Genomic DNA, 19,996 nt, shown 5'->3' on the forward strand with positions numbered 1-19,996 from the left:
AATGTACTTCATACTTATTACGTATTCAAAGTACCGATTGTGGTGTATTTCAGTTTATGAAAAGGAAAATCATCAAATTCAATAATGGAGGATTTTTGACAGCGAATTGAGTCTAACTGATTCTTTAAGAAAGACAAATTAGTAAATGATCTGTACTTTTAACATAATTGAGTGCAAAAAATATGAAAATTTGTAAAAATATTAATATTATTATTGAAACAATATTTTTAGGTAATAATTATAACAAAAAATTTGAATCATATTCTCTCACAATCGTATTTCTTTTTTTTTTATCATAAGATGCAATTATTTATTATTGAATTCAAAATTAACACATACATTACTGTGCCTACTAATTGAAAAAGTATACTCAACACCTACCATGCAACAGAGAACATAGTAGATGCCTACTTTTCCCCTTTATTATATTTAAATATAAACTAAAATGTATTAATTAATTCACTAAAAGGGATATATTATATTAAATTAATTATTAAAACAAAATTTCAAAAGTTATAAGTAACTGACAATTTATTTAATTATATCCTCAGTGTTTTTTAACTAGATAGGTACCTATACAAAATATATTATAAAAACTTTTTTGAAACTTTACTTCTAATAAAATAATATTATGCATTCGTTTTTAATAGGTATATATTTGTATTAATTATATATAACTTTGAAACACAAATAATAATAATATAATAGATAATTTACTGGAAAACAGTATAATATATTATTGCTGTACATTATTATTGTTTTAATAATCATAAATATCTTATATTCTGTACTTGAGCCAATTAAATTATTTATATAAATAAATAAACAATATTAAATATACCAATAGGTAATACAAATTAACAGAAAAGTTTCAATAAAAATTATTTTTAATTCGGAAATAATACTTTCCATTAGATTATATAAAAAGTAAACTGCGTAGAAGTAGTAATTTAGCTTGACGCAGTTTAAATTTTAGCTCAATGTAACTCATTAAACTCTATTAACTAGCTATTGATGTTAGTTTTTGGTACCTTTAAATGTATGCACCTACTTAAATTTCAAAATGATGGCAATTAGACTTTAGAAACAGGTAATATATTAAATATATTTCTTTCAATAACCTTCAAAATAATTAAACTATTAAATTATATTTATGTTATTTATTTGTGATCTACATATAATTAAAATAGTTTTAAGTTTTAAAAAATAATCCAAATTTATATTTAACTATACAAACAACTAAGTACTATTAACTTATAAGAAAATCAAAATATAGACTTTATTCACGTGCCAATTAGGTGAGAATATCAAATGATAAATATAACTATATGAAAATATTAGAACACGCATATTAAACAAATAATAACATAAAATAAGTTTAAACAAAAATGGAAAACCATAACTTAAATAAATTATATTTAAAATATATAATGATTATGTTTTACGCGTGTGGCTCTTCATTTGTTTGTAAGTAACAAGTTTAAGTTATGTAAAAATATAAATGTATGTGCGATATACATGTAGTATAAAATATATTAAGAATATTATGTTATAATTCTCCATATAATAATAGACTACTAAATATGGGTATCTCCAAAGACTTAATAAACTATATTTAACACGTAAAATACATACTGTTTAGTATATAAAGTAATAAATATAGTGGTGTTAACTCGCCAGATTCACTTAACTATCTTAATTTACCGAATGTTTTCGTTTAATATAAAATATTCATATTATTTATTCATTGCTGTTTATCTCATAAAAATATAATATTAAAAAATAATTGTATAAAATGAGGATACCTAATATTAATGCAAAATACAATATTATATTTTTATAAATAATTCTGATTGAAAAAAGTGTAAATTAATTATTTTTTTACAATTAACTTTATTATGAACAATACATTTAATTCTATAGTAATTATAAAAATAAACCAATTGGTATTAATTAATAATCAACTGTCTACCAATAGGTGGTATACATACAATGGCACGATATTCGATGTTTAATTGAAGCAACTTTATAAATAAATATATATATATATATATATATATAAAGTATTTTAATAATTGTACCAAAGTATGACATTTTTATTTGAATCACAATTGATTACAACTATTTTGAAAGTTGTTTTATGATAAGGAAGGCTAACATCACAAAACCATTTATTTTAAGACGCATTTTAGATGATCATTAAAATCAAATATAAAAACAAAATACCAATTATTAAAATTAAAAAAAATTATAAAAATATATTGAATTTTTATTTTTATTATACGCAAAACAACATTTTGTATTAGAAATAATTGAATGTTTTATAAAAAAATATTTAATTCTCAATTGAAAATATTATTAAATTATACCCTACCTATTATTTTTTATTGCTATATTTTATTATAAATTATTAAAAATTTGTTTTGTATTTTGCTTTTTAAACTGCATATTGCAATAAATTCAAACATTTATTGTTAACTGGAAATTGGTAAACAGCCTAATAATCACCGAGGATAATTACGCATTACAACTGAATATGCATATTTCATTGCAAATAAATCATTAAGACATACATTTTTTGATGGAAATTCTAAACAGGTACCTAAATAAATTCATATGGTTTTTTGATTTAAAACCTAGGTAGATTTGTGAGTAGGTATAGAATATAGATGATATAGAATTTTAATTGGAACTGTTTAGTATTAGCTTTATTTCTATTAATAATGATTTTCAAATAAATATTTATTAAATAAGGTTTTTGAAAATTAAAACTTAAAAGAATATTATGGAAAGTTTTCTTTTTGGGTCTTTTAAAAATGTAAAATAATCAATTTATGTAAATATTTTAAAAGTTGTGTTGGTACTTGGTATAAATATTTTTTATCCATTTTCATTATGTATTTTTTAATAGTTTACATGAAATGCGATAGAGTATTTTATTATATGGTTTCAAGTTAGTGGGTGAAAATGTAAGAACAAATTCAATGAAAGGTTATTTTTTACGCAATTTACAATAATATTTCGGTTATCGATTTAAATAGGATTTTAAACCATATAAGAGTTAAGCATAACATTTTAATGATTAAATTTTAGATTTAAAAATTATTTGTATTTATATTGTCTTTATCTTTATAGTAAATTTGTATTAGAAAAAAATCCTAAAATCTTAAGATTGACAAAAAATATAATAGAGCAACAAGCCGCCAAAAAATTAATATGAACATTTTAGAAGAAATTCTGTTTCTTTTGGTTTTTATTTATACGTATATCATCAATTTCAACCATAAAAATATTATAAAAATTAAAAATGGTAAATATTATATTAAAATACCTGATTTTATTGATCAAAAATCTAATATTTCACAATACAAAAACACATTGTTCTTTCGGTTTCAGCTATAAAGCTCTGAAAACAATATATGTTGATGGGATAAAAATAATTTTACTATTATACATTTGCAGAGTATAATTTTAATTTTTAATTTCTTTTACAACAAAAATGTATTATAGTAAACACAAATTACCAATTATATGATAGTGCAGAAATATTATTCATTGGTATCTTTATATAGGTAGGTATATGCATAATCAGTTTTATATAAAGTTTTGCTATAATATTATTACGTTCAGCCTGACGCATAAAAGCAACTAGGAATATAGTAGAATGGTAGATATAATATTATATGATATGGCTGCTGCTAACCACTGTCTCCGCTATGCACCGACGTCGACCCTCGCTAACCACCGTGTTTCCCACATTGATATCTTCCTACCAGCCACTAAAGTCGACATAATTTGTTGCACAAAACGTTGTTAATAGCAATGTCACTATTTCTGTTGATAATGAACGGAATCCAAGCTGATGATTTTTTTTTTTTTTAATTTAACTAACTCTAACCGAACCGATATTTTAAATTATAATTATATTTTTATATATATTATAAAAATAAAACCTAAAATAATGTATTCAAATGTTATATCGAACAAATAATATTATATCAATATAGAACTATGATGAAATATATGAAAAAAAATATATAATATTCGTCCTAACAATAATTCTATACTGTTTTTTTGATAATTATTCATTAAATTGAGTACGAATTTTGATTTTGTTGGTTCAGATTTTGAACCACACAAATTCGCTTTAGATTGGATTGAAATTTAACATTTCGTAAACGTCAATAACTGTTAACTTACTTTATAGTTAATATAATAAATAATAATAGTAGTATAAATAAAATCAATAGTTTATGTAATTTGCTGCCTATATCTACATAATATTGAAAATAACTATAATTTGATTAATATATTATTATAGCTAATAATTATTATTGAGTGTCGCTATTGTATGGTTCTTGTTATTGTAGTAAATAGAAATACATACATAAAAGCACTAATATTTAGTATGTATCAATTTTAAAGTTTGTTTAAACCACCAGTCACTTTGAAAATAAAGAAATTATATAGGTTACACAAAACACATTCTTAAGAATTTGTTAAAAATAGTTTACATTTTTGTTAAAAAAATATAAATATAATATGAACAACTTAAATACAATATTATTTAATATTATTTATTCAATATTATAAAGTAAACTCGTTTTAAAATTATTTTGTTCTATACAAAAATGAACTATAATAGTCTGCTTAAAAAATAAGCAGGAGAAAAAATAAAACAAAATACGGGACAGATATAGACAAAATAAGCGTTTGGAGCATTATAATAGGTATGTATATAGTACTATTTTACGTAAAAAATTCAGAGGAATTCCGTATTGATACGCACAAGTAATATAGTTGGTATATTATTTCAAAATACAATTTTGAATCAAATCTCTTTTAGTAGATAATATTAATGAAAGAAATTATTAAACTATATTAATATTTTAACAGCTTGCCCGCTATATGCCTGCTTAATGTTGGCAAAAACAGTCACACAATATAAAATAGTCTTGCTCAATAATGTATTTTATTTTATGATGAGAATAACTGCAGACAATCACACCCCAAACGCCATACCTGAATTGAATTCACAACCGACAAAATATATCCGTGTTTCGTAGATTCTAAGAACGAATGACACATTTTTAGAAATCGTACAATTGTAAGACTTTTTTTTTTTTTTATTAGAGAATCCGCCAAAAACTGACAATGTGAATTGGTGATCATCAAGCAATAATAATATTACACAATGTGCTGGACAGCCCTGTAACGCTGTATCTATAATATCATAAAATAAGTTTACAAAGGATTGGTCACAAATGTCGAGTGTTTGGTAAGTTTACCTGGTACCTGCACGCTCACCCAATACTATTATTATTATACGTGATATTATAAAAATAACGCATTTTGAACACAGTTTTTAAACAAAAATATACGTAATAATACATCGTGCTATTATACCAAATGTATTCGTGAAATTTTTACTGAGCTTTATTGCAAGTGAATTCCTCTACTATAAATAGCCCTATAAAATGTTCACCAAAAATGACATTTTAACTAAAATTCCATCGTTGATGTATTTGTGTATAATATAATATAAATGTGTATTTGGTATAAAATCAGTAGATGGCTAAATACATTTACATTTACATTTTGTAAATACCTACCGAATTTTTAAAAAAGTAAATTCTTTAATAAACTATCTGCATTTTAATAATAAAAATTTTTCTAATTAAATTTTAAACTTGTACCTACATCATAATTATTAGGTAGATATGTTATTATATAATATAATAATAACATATCTTATTGTAAACTAAATAAATATGACGTTTCTAATCTCACTAAGATTAAACTTAACTTTCGAGTAAAATACAAATCATCAAATGTTAACGGGAATAGTCGAATTATTATGTATTATAGATTACTAATGACGTATAATCATGTATGGTGCTCTATATAAATGCTCTCTCGTCGTACTAGAGTACTATAAAAATTTATAAATGACGTATCGTACATAAATTCCTGTACTACTTAACACTGCCGTTTCTTTGTCGTTTAATCTCTAAATATACCCGAAAGCGATTCGATTGGATTAAATGGCATTATATAATTATTATACTATGTATATAAAAAATAAAAAATATATCATATTTTATAAGTAAATTATGTTTAATAATATGTGTGTATTTGTGTAAAAAAAAAATCAAATGCAAACTTTTTTTTTTGCTGGTGAATCAAAGTAAAAATAACTAATTAATTTGGAACAAAATATTTTCGACAGTCGACATAATATATGTGGAATTACGCGTACGACGCTAAGTACATTTTACGATACACCTAACACATAAGTACCTACGCAGACAATCGTGGGACAGAAATACCAGTTTGGACCACAATAACGCAAACATATAGATAATAGTGTTTACAATACAACAGACTATATTATAATGATACATAGTCGCTGCAGTATTACAGGTTTGACGGTAACCATAGTATTAGAGGTGTTGCGGCACTAAATATAGTAACCTCATCCTCGGTATGCGAGTACTATCTGTGAAAACGAAATTAGGGGGAAAGACGCGTTTTTTTTACATTTTAAAGGAGGACAATTTTCGTCCACGATTGACGGTAGTAACGACCGCGAAGTCGGTGAGCGGTGACTGCAAAACTGAACAGCGTGCGGTCCGCGCAACACGCGATGAACGATGTGGTTACGATACATCAGTAGTTTTCGCATAACCAGACGATGGTCTTCGGTGAAGATAATCGCGACGTCATCAGTGGTCGGAGAGAGAGACGGCAGCGGCCGACGGACGGGACGAATTCACAGGTAGTGCTTACCAGACCACTTGTCCGTGTCCGACGAGAACGCCGGCTGTGTAAGTCAGGAAAACGATTAATATTTTTTTTCTCGTCTCAAATCCTAATTAATCGAGTTATACATAACTACAAACACGTCAATTCAGCGGTATAACGCAAAACGTAATTTACGCGTAAAATAGTAAAATTAGGACCATCGTAATATTCTTCCTACATTAATTAAGAGTGTATTATACAAGTGATGTGTTAATTAATAGGATGATCACATGTTGATTATCAGTTTGTCAAAAACAAATTCACGTGGAAAATAACAGTAAACGATAATAAACAATATTCCATCTTCTTAAAATCCGTAATTTCACTACCGGGTCCAACAGTATGACGGACGACGCGTCGTATTAATTTATTTTCCTCTCGTACTACAGCGTGGTTCGCATATCGCGTGCAGTATTCGAAAGAAAAAAAAAACCGTCGCAAATTATTCGTACGTCTAACATACACTATTAGTAGTATGGTCTACGGCCCGCCACGTTTTCCCAATTTTCACGTATTGGCCAAACGAGAAAACGGTAAAAACAACACGATGGTCCTTCATCCAGTATTGCCTACAAATAATATTGAGCGTACGTGTGTACGAGCATTGCTCTATTACCCTCATAACTCACCTAGATTATATTATTATTATTATTATTATGTTATAGGAATCATGAGATAATGCCGATGGCGTTACGACGAGACGGTGGCGCGCGCGCCATTGGCCCGACCGCCGGGCGGCGCGCGTGGCCGTTAAAAAGTGGCGGGCGAACGCGGCGTGCACGTCTCGCGAGTCTTCCGACACGGAACGCGTCGGCAGTAGACTTGTACGCGGAGGCAGCGACGACGACGACGACGACAAAATTGTTATTGCAGCGTGCTCCTCCAAATTCGATTGTAGTAGTTTTTTTTTTTTTTGGTTTTTTTTTTGTTTCCATCCGAAAATTTTTCGTGTTTGATTGTCACACGATCTCCGCCTCCCAGACAATAACACTATTGCAATACGCGTAATTATCCAAAATCATCGTCGTCTCGACGATTATTATAAAGCTCGACACCGTGAGACGCGCTCTCCGCAGACGACGACGACGACGACGACGTCAAAATCGTTATCGTCGCGATATATGACAATAACAATATCTTATTACCAATTATTGCCACGGTAATTTGTGCGAAATCGCGGTTTTCTCGTAGTATAACAGTCGTAAGCATCGCCGTCGGCCGCGGCCAGAAGACGCGCTCGGAGTAGGCCGTCGTCGCCGTCCCTCGAATTCATCATCGTAATTTTACGTAAGTATATTATATTGGACGAGTACATAAAATATTATTAACAATAACAATCTTAGTATTATTGTAATCTTATTATTATCACACGTAATAAGTCGTTGTTGAAGTTCCGCTGCGTTATTATTATATAGTAGACTTACTCATAAATTATTTATTTTTAAATTATATTTTAAAACTTTACCAGAACGAAACATTTATAATATAGCACTGTAGTTTGGCATAGGGAAGTTAATATGAGTATCTGCCTAGCAACTTCACAATTTTTGTCTAGACATTATTTAGTGATATATAACATTATACGATTTATACTTTAGACACAATAGTAAATTATATGATTTGGCTGATGATATCATATAATACATAACACTTAACGCTTATAAAAAAAAATCATTACTTTATTATTTGGTATTATCTAAATTTTGTTGATTCATTTTTTTTTTATAACATAAAAAATCATCATGATAAAAATTAGTGTAAAAACTAGTTTTATAATTTGTATTATGTATTTACTTAAAATATTTAAGAAATAATATTTACGAAAATTATTTGGGGTGATAAATAATTTAATTTCAAAATAATCACTGTGTAGTGCCAAATATGAATAATAAATATAGGAAGTATTATCAAACTGTTAATGCGTACATCACATTATTAAATGTACAATTTTAAGAATTTTAGTTGTTTCTGTAACCACCAAAATATATTTTCAAATAAAAAACAAGCGATTTTGAAAAAATAAATAAATAATTAAACGACATTAAATATTTATATTATACAAAATTAAATAATTATTTCAAGTGGATATATTATAATGTGTAAGATGTAAGATGTGTTAAGATGTGTCTAATAAGACATAATATTTTATGGTTCAATTTCTTTGAGTACCTACCAAAATTAGAACTTTTATTTAATTTTAATACAAATAATGGAAAGCCTTGATTACTGATTTTTAATATTGTTATTATTAATATTAACTGGTGACCCAGTGATTAATAAACATTTGGAATAAATGGAAATATTTTAAATCAAAATATCATGCTTGAATTTTTATTATTATAATATTTAACTACTCACTGTAAAAAAAACAAAACCATTTGTTTGATAAATAAAACATTAATATATCTATACTATTGTATTCATTCACTAGAGATATGAAATGTATCACAAATTAAACAAATTAAATATCCTTTTAAATTAGTTTCATAAAACATTGCATGGTGTTATAAAAACAAATAAAACGTTAAAATAAAACGATCACGTTTGTATAGGATAAAATAGTAAAACATAATTCAATTACTCTTGGTTGGGATTTCAAGGAAGGAATTCGGACATCTCATCCTCACATCGTGCTTTTCGCCACGGTATTTTTCGTTTTACTGGGTATTATATTCCGATAAGGTAAATGTTTGGGTTTTTTCATTTTGTACAGCAAGTTTTTTCATATCAAGTTGACAGATATTTTCAATTTAAATTTTAAATTGTTTGATCAAGCGCAACAAACAAGGAGCATAATATAATCTGGTTTATTAGTAGAAGTAAGTGAGTAATGTGCAGGTATAGTGTACGCAACTCAAATAAAAAAAAAAACATAACTCACATACGAGTTATATTATTAATGGAAGAAGTAGGTAGATTTTAATGAACATAATTACCCAGATAAATACAATTTTTAAACCTATTAATTGTATAGGAAATAAAAAAAACTCACTTAAATCACAAAATTATAAAAATTCAAATACAATTTTTTATTCTTTTATTTATTTCCAATAATATAAGAAGATTAGTTGATTGTAAACAAAATTCCAAAGATAAAATAAAATAATCGAGTTCAAAAATATATTGATAATTCTATACCTGTAGGTTTAATTATGGTTTATATTATATATGTATATGTGTGTGTTTGTGTTGCTTATGCATTAAGTTTGAAATCACCCTAAGATATAAAAAACATTTTGTTATTGAAATTTACAAAAATATGTTAAAAAAATCAATGATACAATAAAGCTACAAATCATGTTGTAGTATTTATGTAAAATGTAGAAGATTTTATTCGTAATGTAAATTAAAATAATAATATCATATATTATTAGGTATAATTAAAATATTATTTTATTTATTTTATCTATTTTAGCAGTGGTTTGGTAGAATACTTATTAATTATACAGCTAAAGTTTACTAAACTTAAATTGCAGAATATCACAATATTATTACCAAGTCTTAACAACTACTAGCAGTGTGGTAGTGAGAGCTTAAAGATTCTGTCAGAGACCCATCTTAGAGTATTTTATTTTAACACGGTCATCTTTTTATAGAAAGCATACAATTATATAATTAAATACTCAGTAGGCGTTACAGTTATTTAAATTATGATACGAGAAAAATAATAAAAAAATTGTTTTAACAATATTATGATTTTATATTTTCTTATAATATCTTTTATATTATCGTATTGTTAGTAAGAGTATGAAAAAAACAATATTTAAATACCTATATATTAAAATGTATAAAAAACAAAATTTAGTAAAATTAATTTTGTACTTGATAAATCATATTTATTTTTATATATAATATTATTATTGATAAAAAAACTCTTCTTGTATGTATGAACTTAATACATTTAAATGCATTATTTAAAAAAAACTTAAACAAATTACATTTTAAGTACACATATTTACTTAAAAGCCAAGTTAACTTTTAAAAAAACAATCGACTATATAGTATAAACTTTTTTGGAAGTCTATTTATAAATTTGGTAAAATTAAATATCTATGTTATTATAGCATAAATTATTTTTTTGACACTGATAATATAAGAAATTTCTGCGAATCCATTTTTCATTTTAATTTTGAATAGTTAATAAATGAAAACTTATTTTATTAGAACATAATATAATACTTTTACTGAAAACGTATGTTTTAAAAAATATTATCTTAAATCTTACAATTTAATAAAACGATGTTGTTTATAAAAGTTATTATAAAAAAATTATTAATTTAATAACTTATTGTATTAAATATTGTATAAATTGTTTTTGTGGTGATTACAATATTCATCTAAAATTGCATATTTCAATATTTAGGTATCTACCATCATTAAACAGGTAATGCTATGCATATAATAAATAGTATTCTCCTATAAATATTATTTCTTCTTCTCTCTCTTTTGTATTGCAATACAGAGATAAGATTCTGGGTAAAACGGAAAACACAATAAATTCTTAAATAAAATTTAAAAAATAAGAATCGCAATAATTTCTATTTAATATTTTTCAATTTATTGGAATTATTTATTTACAACGTGTTGTTTTAAATAGATTTTTTCTTTCCTCAATCAATTTTATTGTATGTAACTAAATAATATAATTTCATAGCACATGTGAATAGCTTGATGTTTCTTTCGTATTTTTTTAATTAATTACGCATAACTATATTGATTAGAGAAATAAAAAAATATATAATTATATTAGTATATTATAAACAAATAATTACAGTAAGTTGGAAAATGTTTAATGATTATTTAGTGTCAGTGGTTATATTATATAAAAATGAATAATATGCATTAATTATATTTCTAATGACGACATACTTAAAAAATTAAATGTATGTAATTTTATTTATACTACTGTTAATGAACTCAATTGTCTATACTTATTACTTATAGTATTAACTATTGTTATTCAACATTGTAAAAGATAATAATATAGTAGGTATGTCAAATTCTCAATATTATCAGTGTAACAATGCTTGATAGCTTTAAACTCAATTTTTTTCAATACAACTTTTTTGTACATTTTTTATTTGTTTTAATTTTATTGATAATTTAACTATTGTAATTAATACAGTTTATACTCTTTAAACTAAAGTCCATGGATATATTATCATAATATAACACAAAACTAGTTTTAAATATATTTTAGTATGTAGTATCATGGTTTTTTGAAACCAAACAATTAAGTTCGGTTTATAAATCTATAAATTATTACAAAAATATGAATGGTTTATAATAGTTTCTCTACTAACAAAAGTGTGTACCTACATCATCTAGTAAGATTCAACGTAAATATTATGTATACAATATAGCTGCAGTGGTTAGTTATAATCTGACCCACTGTTATAAATTAGGTATAAATATTTATTTAAAAAAAAATTGTTTTTAAAATTACACTTTTGTCCTTACTATTTATTAGCTCATTCATAAGAAAATAAATATTATAGTACTTATTTGTCTTAAGAAAAATGACCCATGATGTGAGATATTATGGAATTTTAATAATAAAATCTTCATTACAATAACCATATAATTGTCGCTCCTATTTGAAGTTCAAACGTGCTAAATAACTTAAATTTTTGAATAATTGTATAGCTTAATTAACAACGATTTAAGTAAATATTAATAAAAATTTACTTCGTATGAAAGTTTTTCACGAGCAAACTAACAACTTCTTACTACTTTTCTAGAATTTCAAATTGTTGCTTAACTGTGTAAAGTGAATAGAGGTTTTGAATAAAATTAAAAAAGGAAAGAACACACAACTGGCATGGAAAATATTGGAAGTACCTTAATGTACATTACACCTACCTACTCAATATTATTAAAAATATGTTTTGATCAAAAAAACGTTGTATAAATTAATGTTTTAGACCTTGTGTATTTTTAAACTGTCCAACATATTATATTCGTACCTATATATACGTTAAAAAAACTGTTTCATTTATTCCATAAAATAACACAATTGCTATACGTAGTATATTTATATTTAATTATAACAATTACAATTTATCACAGATTGAATTTTTTAATTTTAAAGGTTGTGTTTTGGAATGAATGTGGTTTGATCTTAAATGAATCAAATTATAATCATATAAGTACATCGTAATAACCAAAACTCAATTCGATAACAATGGAATAGAATAATTTACGTTGATAAAACAAAAATTAAAAACTAAAAGCATAAAATTGTTTTTAGTTTAAATAAATAGTTTTATATAATAATTATGATATGTAAATACCACCTTAAACTCAAGTATTTTAGGTACTGTCGATACTGACCAAATGTATATTTACAACTGTCTATATTAGTTAAAACTATCCGTTAGCGCAAGCTCTGAAATATTTTTTAAAGTTTTAAAAACATTATTGATACATCAACTATTTTTAATTAGTTAAACAAATATGACTTTATTTGATAACGGCAACCTATAGTTATTTAAACAATATATTTAAATTTAAGAAGTAATTACTTCTCAAAATGGAACTGTCAACTGTGAATGATAATAACAATATAATATAACGAACGGTATTATGATAACAAGATAAAAAACTAACATCTATATATAAATGCGTTTCACTCCAAGCCTTATAAAATATCAAATAATGAACTAAAAACTAAAGCGATTTATGTAACAACTAAACGACCAAAACATTTATATTTAGTGTTAGTATACTACAAAGAGTCATTGTATACTTATGGTTATTAAAATATTATCATATTGAAAATTTAAACTTTTGTCAATATTTAGATTATTTTATTTATTTATTTTTTAACGTTTATAACTATATAATATTGCTAGGTCTTAATTACATAAATAATTTTATTAATTTTTGAAGTATGAGTATTGATAGAACTTAATAAAAATTGTAAAATATATTGTTTTATTATATTATATTAACAATAAATAATTTAACAGCAACAATCAAATTAAAAAAAAAAAATTAATACGTACCCGCATAGGTTAGGAATGAAATGTTCTTGAAATTGTATTTTTGTTACTTTTTCTTTAAATAAATGGAAATAACACAATATTATTTTTAGTTTAATTTCACAGTTTTCGTTAGCACAGTGAATTAATCTAAAAAACCACCATGTTTTAGAAAAATAAATATTCAATATTTTATTGCTTTTAAGCTATGTATGAAACACTTCACTAGTCATAACGATGTTTATCTATTCATTTTTCATACAGATTACCTATGCACTTTTAATTTGTAATATCTCATGCGTAAGATCTACTGTATAGAATTATTTTTTTATCAATAGTATTTGTTATTTATAAATTTAAATGTAAGCATTAAAAATGATTTTTTTAATGTAAAATACCAATTTTGAAAAAAAATTTTGTTTAAAATATATAATATTATTTTGAATAATTATGATAGTTTAGGTTTATATTGTACTTTGTAATAGACGTTTAAGATGTCATTTCAAATTGTTAAAACCTATAAAAATCACAACTATTTATTCATAATTAGTTTTTTGAGATTTATAAAAATGTATATATTAATTTATAGTTTTATATTATTAATTGGTTCTGTGGAAATTAAATTTTTTACATATATTATAAACAAATATATAAAAAATATATGCAAGTAAACTCAGATATCTAGTGTATATAAGAGTATCATAATTTTTTAATTGAGTTATTAAAATTATAAGCCTATCGAATTTACACATGAGTTTTTCTCTTAATATCTATATGTAAAAACTGATGTGAGAAATTGTTGTTTATAATGTCTAAATTTACTAGCCAAATAATTATCCTTCTTGTAAAACGAATAGTACTACCAATATATAATAATGTGTTGCGTGTGTCATACAGATAAACCACTGAATGTGTATAATGTATTTTTTATAGCATTAAAAAGTGAATAAATTACGATTGAAATTAATTTTTTTCGATATAAATGTTAGTAATTGAAAATTAATTTAAAAATTGTATCTAAAAGGAAATCATTTTTCAATATATCTTTCACTCTTATACTAAATTAGAATTTTTAATTTATTATATACATATTTTATTTATATTATCTTATTATACAAATCAATATAATAGTAGATATTTACATGATTTTATTGTTTATTTATTAGGTATTTTATATAATTATGTTTAGATAAGTGTTCGTAAATATAATATAAACAATATTTGAATACTCTGTATTGACTTAAATATTCTAAAATAAAAAACTATATTTTAAGTATTTTCTAATCTTATAGGATGTTTAATTATTATGGTACATTACCATTCATGAGTAACATAAACGTTTATTTTTAATTCGATTTATTTCTATCACGTTTGTTTTTGTTTAAATTTACGTCACTATCATAATATACTATGTATTATAATTGGCAGTTGAATACCTGAATGTATAATTTGCATTAAATATTTTTAATAATAGTTAATAAGTTAGGAAAAAAAAAGTAAAAGAAAAAAAATGTAAATTAGTAATAGGAAATATGAAAACATTATAATATTGTACGTAGAAATAATAAATGTAATAAGTTATAATAATATATACTTAATACTTATATCATAGATGTTATGTTACAAGACCAATGCTTATACATTTTGTTATTGAAATTAATTAAGTGAAATATATTATAATAGATATGAACACTATGCAACATAAATACCAATGTACTTACATATCATAGTTTACTTAAAATAATATTTTGTAAATAACAGACATATTTGATCAGTAAAAATATTCCTTGATATAGAAATTGAACGTTTAAATTTATATTTACCATGCTCGTTATTAATAAGTATCAGATGATTTTTTTTTTTATTTTCCTACTTCAAAATGTTTGTTACAAACGTAATAAAATATGATATGATAGATAACAGGTATATTATTTTTAACTGACATATATTTTAAGTATCTAAATATATAATACTTATATTAGTTTAAAAAAAAATTGTATTCTACATTGCGATATAGATAATAATTCTTCATAGGTATTTTTTCACATTACTTTAGAAAATACAATCTTAATTATATTATTATTAATTATATAAATAAATATTTTATGTACATAAATTCAATAAAATATAGTATTTGTCTATGTGCTTATAATGAAATATAATTGTTCTATTTGATTCACAATTATTGTACAATCTAGGTATATTTGTAACAATGTAAAACATATGTTTTTATATATATAGAGTAAAAAAAAAAAACAAAATTTTGAGTGAGTAAAATAAAGAAGATTATTTATTACACATTTTATTTTATTTATTTTTTTTAATAAGTTTCATGAATAATAATATTATAAATATAAATGCACAATTATCATTTATGTTATATTATACAATTACCTAATATGAACGTACATTACAAATCTAATATACTACACTGATATTTCTTTGTCTTATCACTTAAACCATTTATGAAACTGTCTTATGATTTTTCATCCACTCGCTCATCGTTATCTACTAATCCTCTTGATAGACTAACGTTGTTATACATATTTTCTCTAATCTTCCTTGTTATATTTGATTTATACTTTGAAATTTTAATCTTATTATTTAGTATTATTTCGTTTAACTAATTCTAATACATTATACCCTATTTTATAATTTTCAATTGTGTTCTACACGTCAACTATTCTACAAAAAAATCGTTTATAAACATACGATCTAGATGTTAAATATTATTTCATTTTAATACTTCTAGATAAAAATAATAAATAAACGTTAAGTTTATCTAAAAATTAACAAAATATTATTAGAAAAATATGTTAAAAAAATTAGTTTAAAGAAAGTTTGATAGAATAAAACTAGATAATATACCTACATAAAACACTTGTCTTTCTTCACTCAACATATTGGTGCAGAATATAGTGCGTTTAGTATTGTGATATTACATTTGAGAGTTATAATAGAATATTTTATTCAAATAACTCTTCTGATTTCATTGTAAAACTAATAGATCAGATACCATACAGAATTTACTATAAAAATATTATTTACTTATTTATGTGGTTATATGTATGAAAAAATGATATTCTACGAATATTCAAAAAAATAAATAAACAAATCAAACAATATAACACTCAGACGTACTTAAGAACTTTAAAAAATGTATAATTGTAAGAAATTATATAAAATATCATATTAGAAGAAATTGTAATATCTATTCTGTCCATCACATTTTGTAATATAATGTAGTATACCTACTATACCTACTATAAAATTGGTTTCGGACTACCAAAGAATTTACCATTTTAAGTTAACATCAAACTTCGTGAAACTATTCTAAAATGTATAAAAAAAGAAAATTATTTAAATTATAGGTACTTGAGCTTATTTTTAAATTATTTTTATCCATTAAAAATCTGAATCACAAGACGTGTTTAAACTCTTCTATTTTGTAATCCTGATAACACCATTTTAAAAAAATAATTCAAAAGAATAGAGAATTAAATTTATGTTCAATATATATTTTATAATAGATAAATACGCATAATATTTAAGTGCATACTCCAGTTTTTGAATGTGTGGAATACAAATTTATTATTTTACCTAAAATATTTATTAAAGACGAAATATTATCATTGTTATTTTATGAGTAATATAAGTATATTAGTATAATATCAGTCATTGTATTTTAAAAATATTACAGTAAAACCATGCGCAAATTATTTACTATGATTATGAATAATTATTTTTTTTTATTACAGATGCTATACTCTTTAATATTTTATCAAGAAAAAAAAAATACGATTAATTCAAATTTATTTCAGACTATGTCAAATATTATATACAATTACCCAAGAAAAAAATGTCCAAAGTTAATAAACATTGAAAAATATGAAAAACATTGCATTTTTAGACCGTTAACAGTTTTTTGTTAGTATAAAGCTTGCCTGTAAAACGATTTGTTTTTTAGATAATTCCACATAGTAAATATCAACATAAAAAGGTTTGCCAATTGGAGATTTTTATATTAAACAAATACATAATAATATTTATTACTAAATATGTATTGAATATATTAAAACCTATGTCAAAACTATAATCCATTTTTGACAGCAATAAAAAAAAAACTCATCATTTAAAATCAGGAACCAGAAGTATGTTTGTTACTTGATAATACAAACTGTCAATAAAGTATTATTATTATATGCCGTTATTATTTTTTTTTTTTTTTTTAGATTCTGAACAGAGCAATTTGATTTTACAATGATGTATTTTTTTTTTTTGTGGATGAGTACACGATAAGTTGTCGATAAAATGCTTCGATTTTAAAAAACGGGGTTGTTTTGGATATCAAATTGAATTTAGTAGTACTTTAGGGAGGGGTCAAACTTAAATTTACCAGTACTTACTTTTTATAATTGGAAATAACAAACAAAAAATTAAGCAAAAATAGCAAATTTAATTTTCTACAAAACCAAAACATTTTTTTTTAACCGTAGATAGGTACTTGAAATTTTCAACATTTTTAACATTTTTTGATATATTTATAGGCAAAAGAAACTTTCAATTTTTTTTTTCCTATAAATATCGATAGAAAATTATTTCTATGTCAAAATTCTTGAAAATATAATAGGTTATATGATAGGTTTTTTTTGTATGAATTTTCGTCTAAATCGCTACAATTTTCAAACTATTTATTAGTTGAAAATTCATAAATACTCCTCTTTTCGAATCTTTGTTTTGACAATAATTTAACACAAGATTCTTGATAAGTAGTTCATACTGAAACCTAGACAATAATTTTTTATAGACATTCAAAGTTTCAATTTGAATATTTAAATTATAAATAATGATTTATTAATTAATTTATTGCAATAGGTATACAAACATTATTTATGGTAACTAAAACTATTTTTTATAATTATTATGCATTTTACTATACGAAATACATTTTTTATTTAAAAATATTTTTTATTTATAGGTACTATGAATCTATTTTTACTGTTTTAAAATATTTACAACTAAAAAAGGTTATTACATTTTATGTTAAGTAAGTTGATATAATTATATGATATACATATATACATTTATTTTTTTGATTGTTATATACAATCTATACTGTATTAGCACATCAAATAAATGTGATAATATAAAGAAAAAGATTTGCGTGGTTAAGAAGCCACTCACTATTCATTACATTAGTGACAATTAGCTTGTGGGGAAATATATAGTTTAAAAATAAAAAATTATATCAACTTACTATAACACATAAGTAAAATAAATGACTTTAATAAAGCTATATATAAAAAAAAAAATCAGTTGGTGATATAGGCTGATAGATCGTTTTCCCTCAGAATCGTTTTTCGTATAGGTACAATAATACATCATTGAATTCAAATTTTATACATAATAATATATAATAACGACCTACTTGTCACCAAGTGTTCACTTACTTACCTTTTTTTATTTTTATTTTTTGTCCAAAGGCATCATAATTTACAAAAATAGAATAGAACAGAATGTTTCAACGCAAACCGATTGTATTTCTTTTTCTATTTTCAAAATTATTAAAAATATATTACTATTATGTGTTAAATTTTAAAGAAAAGAAAATGAGGTGAAACAAAAACAATAATTATTTAGCTCTGCATGTAAATAGGTTGGCGATTATGGTCAGTCAGAACGTTATTATAACACAAGTGGCATATAATCGAACCTTCCGGTTCATTGGACGAACATAATACATGCATCCGGTACATATCCCCACGGGATAGTGTAAGAAAAACTTTTTTCACGATAACTCTCAAATATTACCTAATATAAGCACAAGTCTTTGACCCCTTTCCCTCGCTCATATAATATATTAACCATTAACCATACCAAGGAGTTTATTGAACCACTTATATTTTTATTTACTATTGAGTGTATATTTAACTGTTTCAAAATTGTATTAACAATACTTAAGGGAGGAAATTAACTAACGATACAATTATCTAACTATATGGCGATAGTATAGTGTATTTATTTAATTGTAAAGAAAAACATTAAATATGTTGATAATAAATTGAACATTTTATTTTTAATTACGAATCAAACATATTTTTTTTAAAGTGTATTATTTATTTTAAAAACATTAAAATAGCAAATAAATTATAAATTATAATCTTAACTTGTAGTATAGTTATCGAATAAATTGTATTCAATATAAAGCT

General features: G+C 23.6%; 1 protein-coding gene across 1 annotated transcript in view; it reads left to right on the top strand.

Moving 5' to 3' along the window:
- The first annotated feature begins 6,573 nt into the window (after window positions 1-6,573).
- LOC114128082 (nitric oxide synthase, salivary gland) overlaps window positions 6,574-19,996 on the top strand; it is a 78,847-nt gene continuing 65,424 nt past the window's right edge. The window contains 2 exon segments of the mRNA XM_027992501.2: window positions 6,574-6,827; window positions 7,470-8,091. The gene's annotated coding sequence lies outside the window, so the exon portion shown is untranslated.

The sequence above is a fragment of the Aphis gossypii genome, chromosome 1, assembly GCF_020184175.1.
Source record: "Aphis gossypii isolate Hap1 chromosome 1, ASM2018417v2, whole genome shotgun sequence".
NCBI lineage: Eukaryota > Metazoa > Arthropoda > Insecta > Hemiptera > Aphididae > Aphis > Aphis gossypii.